The 16,592-nt window shown below is 37.4% G+C and overlaps 1 pseudogene; it reads left to right on the forward strand.

Annotated features, from left to right (window-relative positions):
• The window catches only part of LOC127447315 (mitogen-activated protein kinase kinase kinase 20-like), a 100,433-nt pseudogene that overhangs the window by 34,397 nt on the left and 49,444 nt on the right, over positions 1-16,592 (forward strand).

Consider the following 16,592-nt stretch of genomic DNA (forward strand, 5'->3'; position numbering starts at 1 on the left):
AGAGATGTACACACGCACAGCACAACCTCACACCTACACTTCACATAATCACATGCAAAACCTGTTTTGTTTGTTTTTGGTTTATTGTTTGTTTGTTCTGTATTTATGTTGTATTCCCATATTTTGTTCTAAAAAAAAAAGAAAAGAAAAAAAAAAGAATACACGGCTACTTAAAAATAGCTGTCAATGGAAAAAGATGCTGTTTGCCCACATAATGGTGTAGTGATGGCATCTACCAGCAGGAGTTAACTGGCTATGCTTCACAGCCAAACCCTGATCCTCTGTAACTGATAGTTTGTAAGTTATAATTGAGCTACAGCAGGTTTTTGCATAGTCGAGCCACGGTCTTAATTTTTCCGCCCATGTATACATGAAACAATGCTTTATCGAATATTTGAAGGAAGGACGTCAGGTTAAATACATGTCGCGTGTAGGGTTGCCAACTTTCTACCAGCCAAATATGCGACAGGGGTGCCAGGGATATAGAAAGATAGAGGAGAGAAAGATAATATTTTTCCATTTTCATTCAATGCTTCAAGAAGCATTTTCTTCCCTATAAGCGCATCACACCATTTCTTATACATTTTTTGAAGCTCAACAAAACACGCTTTGCTTTTAAAATATGACTAATAATGTGCTAAGAAATAAAAAAATTACTAAAATGCTCCTGTCTTAGTAGAGCAAACATATTATGGGGTTTTATGAAGCAGAAAACGCTTAATGCAAAAATAGTGGATTTGTTGCTCTGGCAGTAAGAAACGTTTATCGCAAGGAAAGTGTAAAAAAAAAAAAAGAAAAACTTTCTAGGGTGTTTTGGGTGTGTCCTGTAAGGATTTAATACGGAACGCTATTTTGGTCCCTAAACAGACAATTCCTTGTTGGAAAAACTAGTCGGGCGTCATCTCTATCTTTCAGATTATGCGCACAATACTTAGGCCGATGTTTTTTTCCGTCAGACTAAAATGTTTACATGACATTTTTTAAAGACAAATTACTGTTTTAGCCTGACTGAAATCTAATTTTTAACCCTTTAAACTATGTTTCAGGAGCATACCCAAAATTAAAGACTTATAACTCGACGGGGGCCTGGGTAGCTCAGTGGTAAAAGACGCTGGCTACCACCCCTGGAGTTCGCTAGTTCGCTAGTTTGAAACCCAGGGCATGCTGAGTGACTCCAGCCAGGTCTCCTAAGCAGCCAGGTCTCCTAAACAACCAAATTGGCCCGGTTGCTAGGGAGGGTAGAGTCATATGGGGTAACCTCCTCGTGGTCGCTATAATGTGGTTCAGTCTCGGTGGGGCGTGTGGTGAGTTGAGCGTGGATGCCGCGGTGGGTGGCGTGAAGCCTCCACACGCGCTATGCCTTACTCAACAAGCCACGTGATAAGATGCACAGGTTGATGGTCTCAGATGTGGAGGCAAATGGGATTCATCCTCCACCACCCAGACTGAGGCAAATCACTACATGACCACGAGGACTTGAAAGCGCACTGGGCATTCCAAATTGGGTGAAAAAAAAAAAAGGTCAAGTGTTTGGTATCATTGTAAAGAAAACTTTTCAAATTTGTTAATGATATAGATTATGATACATTCTGAGACTCTCAGCCTAAGGAACTGCTAAAAAATCACAAAAAAATTACTTTTTTCTTGTTTTTCTTATTTTCCTCAAAATTCTACAAACAATACCCCATAATGACAACGTGAAAGAAGTTTGTTTGAAATCTTTGCAAATGTATTCAAAATAAAAAATGGAAGAAAAAAAAAAATCACATGTTCATAAGTATTCACAGCCTTTGCTCAATACTTTGTTGAAGCACCTTTGGCACCAATTACAGCCTCAAGTCTTTTTGAGTATGATGCTACAAGCTTGGCACACCTATTTTTGGGCAGTTTCTCCCATTTTTCTTTGCAGGACCTCTCAAGTTCCATCAGGTTGGATGGGGAACGTCGGTGCACAGGCATTTTCAGATCTCTCCAGAGATGTTCAATCGGGTTCAAGTCTGGGCTCTGGCTGGGCCACTCAAGGACATTCACAGAGTTGTCCCGTAGCCACTCCTTTGTTATCTTGGCTGTGTGCTTAGGGTCGTTGTCCTGTTGGAAGATGAACCTTCGCCCCAGTCTGAGGTCCAGAGTGCTCTGGAGCAGGTTTTCATCAAGGATGTCTCTGTACATTGCTGCATTCATCTTTCCCTCGATCCTGACTAGTCTCCCAGTTCCTGCCGCTGAAAAACATCCCCACAATATGATGCTGTCACCACCATGCTTCACTGTAGGGATGGTATTAGCCAGGTGATGAGTGGTGCCTGGTTTCCTCCAGACATGACGCTTGCCATTCAGGCCAAAAAAATTCAATCTTTGTTTCATCAGACCAGAGAATTTGGTTTCTCATGGTCTGAGAGTCCTTCAGGTGCCTTTTGGCAAACTCCAGTTGGGCTGTCATGTGCCTTTTACTGAGGAGTGGCTTCCGTCTGGCCACTCTACCATACGGGCCTGAATTGGTGTAGTGCTGCAGAGATGGTTGTTCTTCTAGAAGGTTCTCCTCTCTCCACAGAGAAATGCTGGAGCTCTGTCAGAGTGACCATCGGGTTCTTGGTCACCTCTCTGACTAAGGCCCTTCTCCCCCGATCGCTCAGTTTGGCAGGGCGGCCAGCTCTAGGAAGAGTCCTGGTGGTTCCAAACTTCTTCCATTTACGGATGATGGAGGCCATTGTGCTCATTGGGATCTTCAATGCTGCAGAAATGTTTCTGTACCCTTCCCCATATCTGTGCCTCGATACAATCCTGTCTCAGAGGTCTACAGACAATTCCTTGGACTTCATGGCTTGGTTTGTGCTCTGACATGCACTGTTAACTGTGGGACCATATATAGACAGGTGTGTGCCTTTCCAAATCATGTCCAATCAACTGAATTTACCACAAGTGGATTCCAATCAAGTTGTAGAAACATCTCAAGGATGATCAGTGGAAACAGGATGCACCTGTGAATACTTACAGTGGTGTGAAAAAGTGTTTGCCCCCTTCCTGATTTCTTATTTTTTTGCATGTTTGTCACACTTAAATGTTTCAGATCATCAAACAAGTTTAAATATTAGTCAAAGATAACACAAGTAAACACAAAATGCAGTTTTTAAATGAAGGTTGTTATTATTAAGGGAAAACAAAATCCAAACCTACATGGCCCTGTGTGAAAAAGTGTTTGCCCCACCTGTTAAAACATAACTTAACTGTGGTTTATCACACCTGAGTTCAATTTCTCTAGCCACACCCAGGCCTGATTACTGCCACACCTGTTCTCAATCAAGAAATCACTTAAATAGGACCTGCCTGACAAAGTGAAGTAGACCAAAAGATCTTCAAAAGCTAGACATCATGCCGAGATCCAAAGAAATTCAGGAACAAATGAGAAAGAAAGTAATTGAGATCTATCAGTCTGGAAAAGGTTATAAAGCCATTTCTAAAGCTTTGGGACTCCAGAGAACCACAGTGAGAGCCATTATTCACAAATGGCGAAAACATGGAACAGTGGTGAACCTTCCCAGGAGTGGCCGGCCGACCAAAATTACCCCAAGAGCGCAGCGACGACTCATCCAAGAGGTCACAAAAGACCCCACAACAACATCCAAAGAATTGCAGGCCTCACTTGCTTCAGTTAAGGTCAGTGTTCATGACTCCACCATAAGAAAGAGACTGGGCAAAAATGGCCTGCATGGCAGAGTTCCAAGATGAAAACCACTGCTGAGCAAAAAGAACATTAATGCTCATCTCATTTTTGCCAGAAAACATCTTGATGATCCCCAAGACTTTTGGGAAAATACTCTGTGGACTGACGAGACAAAAGCTGAACTTTTTGGAAGGTGTGTGTCCCATTACATCTGGCGTAAAAGTAACACCGCATTTCAGAAAAAAAACATCATACCAACAGTAAAATATGGTGGTGGTAGTGTGATGGTCTGGGGCTGTTTTGCTGCTTCAGGACCTGGAAGACTTGCTGTGATAAATGGAACCATGAATTCTGCTGTCTACCAAAAAATCCTGAAGGAGAATGTCCGGCCATCTGTTTGTGACCTCAAGCTGAAGCGAACTTGTGTTCTGCAGCAGGACAATGATCCAAAACACACCAGCAAGTCCACCTCTGAATGGCTGAAGAAAAACAAAATGAAGACTTTGGAGTGGCCTAGTCAAATTCCTGACCTGAATCCTATTGAGATGCTGTGGCATGACCTTAAAAAGGCAGTTCATGCTCGAAAACCCTCCAATGTGGCTGAATTACAACAATTCTGCAAAGATGAGTGGGCCAAAATTCCTCCACAGCGCTGTAAAAGACTCATTGCAAGTTATCGCAAACGCTTGATTGCAGTTGTTGCTGCTAAGGGTGGCCTAACCAGTTATTAGGTTTAGGGGGCAATCACTTTTTCACACAGGGCCATGTAGGTTTGGATTTTGTTTTCCCTTAATAATAACAACCTTCATTTAAAAACTGCATTTTGTGTTTACTTGTGTTATCTTTGACTAATATTTAAACTTGTTTGATGATCTGAAACATTTAAGTGTGACAAACATGCAAAACAATAAGAAATCAGGAAGGGGGCAAACACTTTTTCACACCACTGTATGTACATGTGATTTTTTGTTTTGTTTTTTATTTTTAATACATTTGCAAAGATTTCAAACAAACTTCTTTCACATTGTCATTATGGGGTATTGTTTGTAGAATTTTGAGGAAAATAATGAATTTAATCCATTTTGGAATAAGGCTGTAACATAACAAAATCCGGATGCACTGTACTTTTAAAAAAGCATGCAGAAATCACTCTGAGGAGTTAAATGAATGGAAAGAAAGACGTTTTAACATATTGATGGAATCATTTTTACAGTGCATTTGACTGGCTGAAACATACTCTACACATTCCAAAATCTGTCATAAGGCAATTAATAACTCAACGCAAGTCTCAGTGTTGTCTCAAGGGGTGCTATTCTGGACATTAGTCTGCTTCTACAGTGAGTTTTCTCTTTCAAGCTAACTACTGTCATGGCAAATTAACAGTTTGAAGAGAATATTGCAAAGCAAAGTTCCTTTCAAGCCAAGACAGTCAACTTGGCGGCCATCTTGGGAATTCTCCTGGGCAGCTATTTTCTATGGATACAAGCAGCATAAAAGTACAATTCCTATATACTTGAATGGGGAAAGACTGAAATCTCCAGATTTTATCTCAGATGAAGGAAAAAAAACTTGTATTTTTCAGGTGGTTCAACAAATGTGGATGCATGTTCTGGAGTTAACTGACAGGCGTTGTCTGTATCTAAAAGGTGATTGGCTCTTATACCTTTAAGGCGGAACTTTCCGCCACACTGGGTGTTCCAATTTCTCCCATGAAGTGCTCCATCTCTGGGGTTAAATAGCCTCTGGTTAAAGTAATTGGGCCTCATTCATGAAACACGAGCAGAACTAATTTTTGTGTAAATCATTTGTAAAGCTGTTCTGACGTAAATTATCGGATTCATGAAAGTTTTTGTACGTTAGTTGGTACGAACAAAATGTAGCCTTCACCTGCTCCCAACCATGTGTGAATCGTGTGTAAGACATCCGAACATGTTGTGTTCTTTCAGGCAAACTGTCATGACTACATTTTGATAGAAGTGAAATTAAATTAGTTATTAAAAAATTAACTAATAATTAAATGTGTAATTAACCATAAAAAATAACATAAATCAGTAAAAAACCAAGAAAAAACTAAAAAGCTTTGTTTTCTTTTTAAACCATAGCCTATACTTATTTAGAAACGCTTCCTTACTGCTTTAATTTATTTTTTCAAAGTATTATTTTTTTGCCCAACTCTGCTTATCATTTTTCCAGCAGAAGTGCTTGATTTTTCTCAAAAAAATGTATGCACTCTAACGTGACTGGTTGGACAGTTTTTTATTTGATATAAACTCAATAATTTAGGTTTCATAATTTTGTATAGACATCTGTAAATCACATTCAGTTGATAACGTATGGTCAATGCTAATGCTGATAAATCCATAAATAAACACATTGCGGGCAGCTGCATACACAATACAACGAGGAAAAAATTGAAAAAGCCCGCACATTGTCGTATAACTTGCAAATCTGTAATATTTTGCAGCGTTTTGGTCAAAGATCTTCTGGCATTCTATTAATTTCTCTGAAGATTCTTCCAGTTGCAATTATATCACTATTACCATAATGATTTACACGAGAAGTTTAATGGTGGAGGACATCCTCCTCCCGGCGTGATCTGAACATTTTTTACACTCATGTCAAACCATTTTTATTTACTTCTGGAATTTAACTGTTTGATACACAAAAGAGCATAATATTACAGCAAAAATATGCGATGACAGTAAGTCACTTTCTTTGAGACACTGTTGTGTTTGGTAAATCAAAATTGTACAGTGTGAATGCACTTAATTTATAAAAAGATTTCATTACTGTTTCACATACTGTGGATGTTAACAGCATTTACTAGCGAGTTTGGTGCCTTCATTATATGGCGTTTCCATGGGCGTAGATTATGATAATTGCAAATGAATATGCACATGCCCCCTCTTTATAAATGTTTGGAATTCACTAACATACGCACATTTCACAAACAAATCTGGGGAGTACGAAGCGTTTGTGAATCCGGTGGAAAGTTTTCGGGAAGGCCCATTTTATGCGCAAATTACTCCGAATTTACTCATGTATTTACGAAAGTTTCATGAATAAGGTTCAATATATTTATTGCAACTTACCTGAATAATAACACAACCAGTTGAATGGCAGTGCCATTTGAAGTAACTCATTTGAAGGTAAAAAGAGCAAAAATCTGGGTTCCAGTGAGGCATTTATAGTGGAAGTGAATGGGGCCAATCCTTAAACGTTAAAATAAAATTTTTTTCACATATGTCACATATGTCATCAAGGCTGTGTAGTTTCAGAAAAGCGAGTAGGACACTTCGAATGCAGCCTTCAAATGCGAACTTCTTTTATGGGAATTCGGAGAATGCATGAGGTGTATCCTTCGTGGGCACTCACAACCCACAATTCTTTGCTTCAACAGAAATGTCTAAAAAATTATGTTCATATGATGTTCAAATGCAAGGAATGTTAATTCCTAAGTTGAAGTTCCTCAGTAGATGGGTGCAGAGTATATAATATGTATAATTATATTAATATATAATTAAAATAAAGTATTAGACTAAAAGTACACCGGTAAAATCTATTTTCTTTCTCTTTACCTCATTATATCTCTCCTAAAATGTACCTCATACATTCCCTTCCAGAGGGACTTTGTTCCCTTCTCACTCAAAGCACTTGTGCTTGGTAAAGAGTGGCGTGCTGTCATAGCAACCTTGTTACGTTCCGTTTCTGTTTGTCCTACGAAGGTCATCTCGTTTAAATGAGGCTTGTTTAAAGGAGAACACTCGGTATACTGCAGCCTTCAAAGGACACGTCCTACCTAGCACGCAGCCTTCCAAACGAGATACAGCCTTTGTTTGTCCCTTCACACACTCTGGAGAAGGGTGGTCCTGAAAGTTCTGGGTATTTGATGCTATATTAAGACCTTCTGGAGGTCAGCTAGGAAATTGTAACTTTCCCTCCATATCTAAAACTAAACACAGAAACAAACAGAAAGAAAGAAAGAGACAGACAGAAAGAAAGAAAGAAAAAGAATGACTAAGCAGAGGAAATGCAATGTATGAAAAAGGGGAAATTGAGAGCATATATGAATGAAAAATTTCAACAGCATTTGTCAGGAAAAAGACAGACAGAGAAATCATTTACACAGGAAGTTTGAAATGGAAGTGGAGTCCATCAGGTTATATTGGGCGGGGCTAATAGAGAGGGTGGGCCAAATAAGGGGATGGTCCCAACTGAAGGTGTTTGAGATCTTGGTTTCCATCCATTTATAAATAACTGTTGTCAAAAGAGAGTGGGTAGCTCCCTCTGCTGGTTTAGTCAAATATCACACACTAATAATCACTATCAGGCTTGACTGTTCTCACCTACAATTTAAAAAAATAAATAAATAATAATAATAAAAATATATATATATATATATATTGGGTAATTTGACACAAACAGTTATAGACCAGCAGAAAAAATTTGAACATATGGACTAATTGTTTGGCAGCATTTGACCATATTCCCCATATATTTCAGATCTTTCTGTGGTGTTATTTTGACAGGTAGAAACACCAAATTTAAATTATAAGACCTCATAACCATTTTTGCTAACTTGTTAGAGCATGTGGAAACATAAAATAGTAAATATTAGTAGATAATTTGAATAAAAAATATATTTTGTATTGAAAACTTTGATTGGTTTGATATTCTTTGTTTTTCCTCTTGAGTAACAACATTTAAATTATGTTTTCAGACTTTTAGACATTATATATATACATGTTTCATTTAAATATATTGAATTAAAATTAAATTAATTATTAAATTGTTTTATTTAATTGAAATGTTATTTTATTATATAATTTATAATTATGTAGTAACATACACTGAATCTTTGGACAATATGATTGAAATATATAGAAAGAATTTTCCAACATGTGTTATTACATACAGTATGTAATAAACAAAATAATGTGTATATGTGACTATACATTAAGTGTTTTTTTGATATTCTTGACCTAAAGCCCAGTGGAGTTTAAAAAATATTATATATATATATATATACACTCTGGTGTTCAAAAGTTTGGAATAATATACAGATTTTGCTCTTATGGAAAGAAATTGGTACTTTTATTCACCAAAGTGGCATTCAACTGATCACAGTGTATAGTCAGGTCATTAATAACGTGAAAAATGACTATTACAGTTTGAAAAAAATAATCCTAACCCTAATCCTACTTCAAAGAGTTCTCATCATAAAATCCTCCATGTGCAGCAATGACAGCTGTGCAGATCCTTGACATTCTAGCTGTCAGTTTGTCCAGATACTCAGGTGACATTTCACCACACACTTCCTGTAGCTCTTGACATAGATGTGGCTGTCTTGTCGGGCACTTCTCACACACCTTACAGTCTAGCTGATCCCACAAAAGCTCAATGGGGTTAAGATCCATAACACTCTTTTCCAATTATCTGTTGTCCAATGTCTGTGTTTCTTTGCCCACTCTAACCTTTTCTTTTTGATTTTCTGTTTCAAAAGTGGCTTTTTCTTTGCAATTCTTCCCATAAGGCCTGCACCCCTGAGTCTTCTCTTTACTGTTGTACATGAAACTGGTGTTGAGCGGGTAGAATTCAATGAAGCTGTCAGCTGAGGACATGTGAGGTGTCTATTTCTCAAACTAGAGACTCTGATGTACTTATCCTCTTGTTTAGTTGTACATCTGGTCTTCCACATCTCTTTCTGTTCTTGTTAGAGCCAGTTGTCCTTTGTCTTTGAACACTGTAGTGTACACCTTGTATGAAATCTTCAGTTTTTTTGGCAATTTCAAGCATTGTATAGCCTTCATTCCTCAAAACAATGATTGACTGACGAGTTTCTAGAGAAAGCTGTTTCTTTTTGCCATTTTTGACCTAATATTGACCTTAAGACATGTCAGTCTATTGCATACTGTGGCAACTCAAAAACAAACACAAAGACAATGTTAAGCTTCATTTAACGAACCAAATAGCTTTCAACTGTGGTTGATATAATGGCAAGTGATTTTCTAGTATCAAATTAGCAATTTAGCATGATTACTCATGTGATGGCTGCTGAAAATGGGGCCTGTCTAGATTTGATCAAAAATGACTTTTTTCAAATAGTGGTGGTGCAGTTTTTTACATCAGTAATGTCCTGACTATACTTTGTGATCAGTTGAATGTCACTTTGGTGAATTAAAGTACCAGTTTCCTATCGAAACAGCAAAATCTGTACATTATTCCAAACTTTTAGCCTCAAGTGAATATATATAAACTCAGCAAAAAAAAAAAAAAAAAGAAATATCCCTTTTTCAGGACACTGTATTTTAAAGATAATTTTGTAAAAATCCAAATAACTTTACAGATCTTTATTGTAAAGCGTTTAAACAATGTTTTCCATGCTTGTTCAATGAACAATAAACAATTAATGAACATACACCTGTGGAACGGTCATTAAGACACTATCAGCTTACAGACGGTTGGCGATTAAGGTCACAGTTATAAAAACTTAGGACACTAAAGAGACCTTTCTACTGACTCTGAAAAACACCAAAAGAAAGATGCCCAGGGTCCCTGCTCATCTGCGTGAACGTGCCTTAGGCATGCTGCATGGAGGCATGCAGATGTGGCCTGGGCAATAAATTGCAATGTCCGTACTGTGAGACACCTTAGACAGTGCTACAGGAGACAGGAAGGACAGCTGATTGTCCTCGCAGTGGCAGACCATGTGTAAGAACACCTGCACAGGATTGGTACATCCAAATATCACACCTGCGGGACAGGTACAGGATGGCAACAACAACTGTCTGAGTTACACCAGGAATGCACAATCCCTCCATCAGTGCTTAGACTGTCCGCAGTAGGCTGAGAGAGGCTGGACTGAGGGCTTGTAGGCCTGTTGTAAGGCAGGTCCTTACTAGACATCACCGGCAACAACGTCGCCTATGGGCACAAACCCACCTTCGCTGGACCAGACAGGACTGGCAAAAAGTGCTCTTCACTGACGAGTCGTGGTTTTGTCTCACCAAGGGTGATGGTCGGATTCGCGTTTATCGTTGAAGGAATGAGCGTTACACCGAGGCCTGTACTCTGGAGCGGGATCGATTTGGAGGTGGAGGTTCCGTCATGGTCTGGGGCGGCGTGTCACAGCATCATCGGACTGAGCTTGTTATCATTGCAGGCACTCTCAACGCTGTGCGTTACAGGGAAGACATCCTCCCTCATGTGGTACCCTTCCTGCAGACTCATCCTGACATTACCCTCCAGCATGACAATGCCACCAGCCATACTGCTCGTTCTGTGCGTGATTTCCTGCAAGACAGGAATGTCAGTGTTCTGCCATGGCCAGCGAAGAGCCCAGATCTCAATCAAATTGAGCACGTCTGGGACCTGTTGGACCGGAGGGTGAGGGCTAGGGCCATTCCCCCCAGAAATGTCCGGAAACTTGCAAGTGCCTTGGTGGAAGAGTGGGGTAACTTCTCACAGCAAGAACTGGAAAATCTGGTGCAGTCCATTAGGAGGAGATGCACTGCAGTACTTAATGCACCTGGTGGCCACACCAGACACTGACTGTTACTTTTGATTTTGACTGATCACAGAAGTCAAAAACATTTGTTTCTGTATTGTTATGTTTATGTAGAGTGATGTTGTGTTGATGAATATGATGGTGTGCGTTGTTATGTGTGTAGGTGTGAGATCGAGGCAACTCTAGAGTGTCTGATGTGGCTGGAGAGAGATCTGAGCACTAAAGAACAAGAGCTGAAAGAGAGAGAGAGACGACTGAAAATGTGGGAGAGGAAACTCACCGAGCAGTCCAACACACCCGTAAGTGCCCCTCATTCTTTCTTTCTCTCTCAACAGGTCAATGAAGACACTGAAATTAAATGCTATGGATCAATATTTACTGAGAAATCCATTATTTTGGGGGGGGGGGTCAAGATAAGAATTTTCACATATGATTTTGGAGTGAAACTACAAGTAAAAAAAAGAAAATAACATAAAAACTGTACTATGGGATGAATATAGTATCAACATTATTCACAAATGCGTAAACACATCCATCAATTCGATAAATGTCATACATGCATCTTACAATCCACACTCAAATGCCTTTCAACTTGTGTCTGTGAAATTCAGAATTAAATGAATGTGCAGCGATTTGTATAAATAGAGACATATTTGTGAATACAAATGTTCCATTTTGTATAATGCATGTCTAACCAAAAGATGACATTCCAAATTAAACACGAAATGGACTTGTGAAGCACTGAACGTGCATTTGTGGATCAAGTGACACATGCATTCATTGACATGTTCTTTTGTCTGTTCTGTTTTATTTATTTGAATTTTGTTTTGCTGTTTTTACCATGGCCGACCCACACTCATACAACTACCAATGCATAAGTCCTAAATTCATCCATAAGTGTGGTTACATCTACCTACCAATTTGGGGGAAATTCACAAATACATGTTATTAGACTAAAACAAATGTCTTTTTACTTGTGTCTGTGTAATTTATTATTAAATGAATGTGCAGCTATTTGTACATATAGAGACATATTTGTGTATATAAATGTTCCCTTTTGTACAAATAAATCACAGTTTGTGGATGCAACCAAATCAAGACGTTCCAAATGAAACACAAAATGTTCTTGTGAAGTATCGAATGTGCATTTGTGGATCAAGTGACGTGTGCATTCATTGATGTCTTTTTGTGTGTTTTCTGTTTCATTCATTTGAATTTTGAGACTTCCTTTCCGTTGGTTTTGCCTTGCACGATCTACATGTAACTTTGTGTAATAAAAGTAGTTACCACTAGATGGCGGTCTCATTTTACAGATGTACCATCAGGCGGAGCGGGGTTTATTCACAAGGTCACTCGTCATGCACAGTTTACAAGCGCCACTTCAAACAAACAGTGTCTGAGATCAGCAGAAAGAATCAAAGGTTTGTCTCAATTTTTCCTCATATATAACCAAGGATAATGTCCTGTCACAATGTCAAAGGCAGAAAAAAGCCAATTTTAGAGTGTAAGTCCTGGTGACAATACGTTTTTGTGACATGTCAGTAGCGTTCTAGCTAATAGGATTCAAAACAGATCAAATATTATTTTGAATATTTATTTATTGATAAAGTTTTTTATTGTAATGGACATGACAGGTCTTCCATTAGGCTACATTGGGCATCATTTTAAATAAAACATTTTTATTATATTTTCATAATTATTTAAATCACATCCAGCTGTTACATCTTGGTCTCATATAACACTGTAAGATTATCCAAACCTTACTGCATTGTTTTGTATTTATTAAGAGAAATAAAAAGCATTAATGCAGAAGAACAGCGGCACAGCTAGAAGAGCCTTTACAAAACATGAATCATGACAACAGACATACCATAAATATCTTAATATTAAGGTTTGAACAAGATCTGCTGTTGTAAGATTTGTTTTTTCATGTTATGTAAATGTATTTAATGAAAACTATTTTTCCAATAAGGCTATAAAAATAATTTCAAAAGCATTCTTTAACACTTTTGTGTTGTGATGGCAGACTGGCTCAGTGTTATTCATTAGAAATACAAATGTTATATTAACCTTGCAAACAATGTATATTACATTTATTCACTTAGGAGGTATTTGGCTGTGAGTTACAGGAGGATCAAAGATTGGAGAAATTGTGGTCTCTGCATCACAAAAAGATGGACACAGCTGCAGGGCTTTTGTGCAACTGGTAAGACATAAGGCTTCATGGCAACAATCTTGTTTCTTTCTATTATATTTTATACAGGATTTATCTCGTTTTTTAATGTTCTTATTATTTTAATCTGTACAGATTGCTCTTGCCCCGACTACAGGTACCAGTTCCAGTCCCAGACAACTGACACTAAATGTGTAGTTTAATGACATTGTTTCAACCCAAACAGAAAAGAATTAAACATTTCATTTTGTTTGACCTGATAAAGACTAATTCAGGGTCAAAACATTGTCTTTAAACTGAAAGGTTAGCATTGTGCAAGCATTTTTCTCCCATTTTTCTATGGATATTAAGTTGCAGATGTGCACCTGCATTCATTAGCTGAGTTTCAAATGTTATATATGTGCATATAAATTAAATACCTCTTCAGCCAATAGACTTGCATGAGTCATTTTTATATTGACTTTTTTAAAACCTTACTAAATTCAAATGTCTTTGTAAAACACTGAACAAAAATGTTACAGATTTAAAGGGATAATTCACACAAATATGAAAATTGTCATTATTTACGCACATCCCAAGAAAGGAAATGTTAGGCAGTATTTATAGAGTTTGACAGCCTCAGTCCCCATTCACTTTCATTACATGGGAATAAAAGCAATGTCAGCATTTACAATTTGTGTTCTGCCAGGGAAAACAATAAGGGTCAAACAACATGTGTAAGCAAATTATGACAATTTTCATTTTTGGGTGTACAATTATAAGTGCAGCCAAAAGAAGACAATGTTAATTATATAGGTAACTGTTTATTGCACTTTCATTTGAATCCATGAAATTATTACTTAAGTCTGACTTCACATCATAGAACAATAAAGGAGTATATTATACATTTTAAAATGTATCCTGTATTGGAGCTGGAACCACTGAGTTTGGGATAGGGATGGGCGGACCGATACTGATGTGGTATCAAGAATATCGATCCTCACATAAAAATATAGATTCTGAAGTTTGTTTTTTTAACAAGTGATCTTATTATTTAGATTACATGAGCATTAATGCATTTCATTAGCTTCAAAGTGGAAAAAAAGAATTATATTAGCAAATTGTTGCACGGCACCAGAACTATTTTTGCTTCCGCTCGTCTTGATGCGTAGAAATGTACTCAAATACACTATCAGTCACAGACAGCGCTCACACTTTCAGTCACAGCACTCGTTCAAAGAGAGAGCAGTGCTTTCCTGAGGTAATGACAGAAAAACAGCATCTGGAGTTATTCACACCAAGTAATGACAAACCTAGATGTGACATGTATTATAAAGGGCTTGTTTGACCATGTTTACAGGTTTATTTAAATTCAGAGTTGTTAAAACATTGATAATCTGTAATCCTCATTAATAAATGATACACTTATGAAAACTTACAATGAATTTACTGTAGTAATATTGTATTAACCATGACTAGTAACCACGACTGTAGTAACCATGTTTTCTTTTTCTTTTTTTGGCTGTAACCAAGGTTTTGATACAATTAACCATGGTTTTACAACAGCATTACTGTAGTATCCATATGGTAACTTGGTATTAGTAATAGTAACTAACCATATAATAATATCTATGGTAAATTTTAAGGTTTAATAGGTAGCTTATACTAACTCATTTTTAAAGGGTAAACAATTTTTGTTTAGGCCTATAAATATATATATATATATATATATAAAGTTATAATAAAGTTACTCATTTTATCCAAAGAATTCGTAAAAATTCAATTTAATAGAGGTATCGGTATTGGAATCGATATCTGCGATACTGGCCTAAAAGTACTAGGTATCAGATCGAAAAGAAAATAAGTGGTATCACCCATCCCTAGTTTGGGAGCAGGTGAGTCAGTGCTTGAAGTTGACGGTCAAAGAATGGGGAAAAATGGGTGATATAAGCAACAGAGTATATGGTAATATTATTTACATTTTTAGTCAATAATGATATGTATGATATGGAATATAGCCTAGACATTTTGATGGATGTGATTCAAAAAATTATGAAAATATAATACAAATGTTTTATTTAAAATGATGCCCAATGTAGCCTAATGGAAGACCTGTCATGTCCATTACAATAAAAAACTTTATCAATAAATAAATATTCAAAATAATATTTGATCTGTTTTATCTACACTGCATCGCTTTTCAACACAAGCACAAATATGTTTTTCTATTTGAATATAAGCATTTGCTTTGATTCTGAAGCAAAGCCCTCAATCACTGATTTGTTTTGGATTTTGCCTTCCATTAGATACTGGAACTGTTTTGGTAACTATATAGTCTACTTGAAATAAATGCACTGTTGACAAAGATGTAATTTATTAATTCCTGATGTAATTGTGATTGTGCTTGCGGGAGACCAGTCAGTAGGAAAGCTTGAAGGTGTCAATGGTAATTAATTAACAGCAGCTGAGGCGCGCTGTGTACAAATGCATCATAAACAGGACTCTCATCAAATAAGGTGAGACTGCACCTTTTAATGCAAAAATATATTCCTCATCCTGCATTTGACTTGTTTCAGAGTCATCCTGCATTCTGTTTGTTCATCTATCTCCATGTTTGTTTGTTCATCTCTCTCACTATCAGTTTCACCTTAGGCCAAATGGAGCATTGCATGCACAGATTTGCATACCATGATATAGACAATATAGAAACATTTCTACCGATTGACACTTTATTCCGTCGCTATGATATATATATTATATATCACCATTCCACCCAGCCCTATTGGATATTACAATACTAAGATCTGTACTCATGCTTTGACTACACGAACAGATATTTCCTATTGTGTAGACAGGAATTTCAGTCTAGAAACTTAGTTAAGATTGAAGTAACAAACTTTAACACTGACATGGATCAAAGACCCGGTGAGCCAGGTGTAGGAATCCTATTAGCTAGAAAGCTACTGACATGTCACACAAACGTATTGTCACCAGGACTTACACTCTAAAATTGACTTTTTTCGCCTTTGACATTGTGACAGGACATTATCCTTGGTTATATATGAGAAAAATTGAGACAAACCTTTGATTCTTTCTGCTGATCTCAGACACTGTTTGTTTGAAGTGGCGCTTGTAAACTGTGCATGACGAGTGACCTTGTGAATAAACCCCGCTCCGCCTGATGGTACATCTGTAAAATGAGACCGCCATCTAGTGGTAACTACTTTTATTACACAAAGTTACGTGTGGATCGTGCAAGGCAAGACCAATGGAAA

The sequence above is a fragment of the Myxocyprinus asiaticus genome, chromosome 10 (genome assembly GCF_019703515.2).
Source record: "Myxocyprinus asiaticus isolate MX2 ecotype Aquarium Trade chromosome 10, UBuf_Myxa_2, whole genome shotgun sequence".
Taxonomy (NCBI): domain Eukaryota; kingdom Metazoa; phylum Chordata; class Actinopteri; order Cypriniformes; family Catostomidae; genus Myxocyprinus; species Myxocyprinus asiaticus.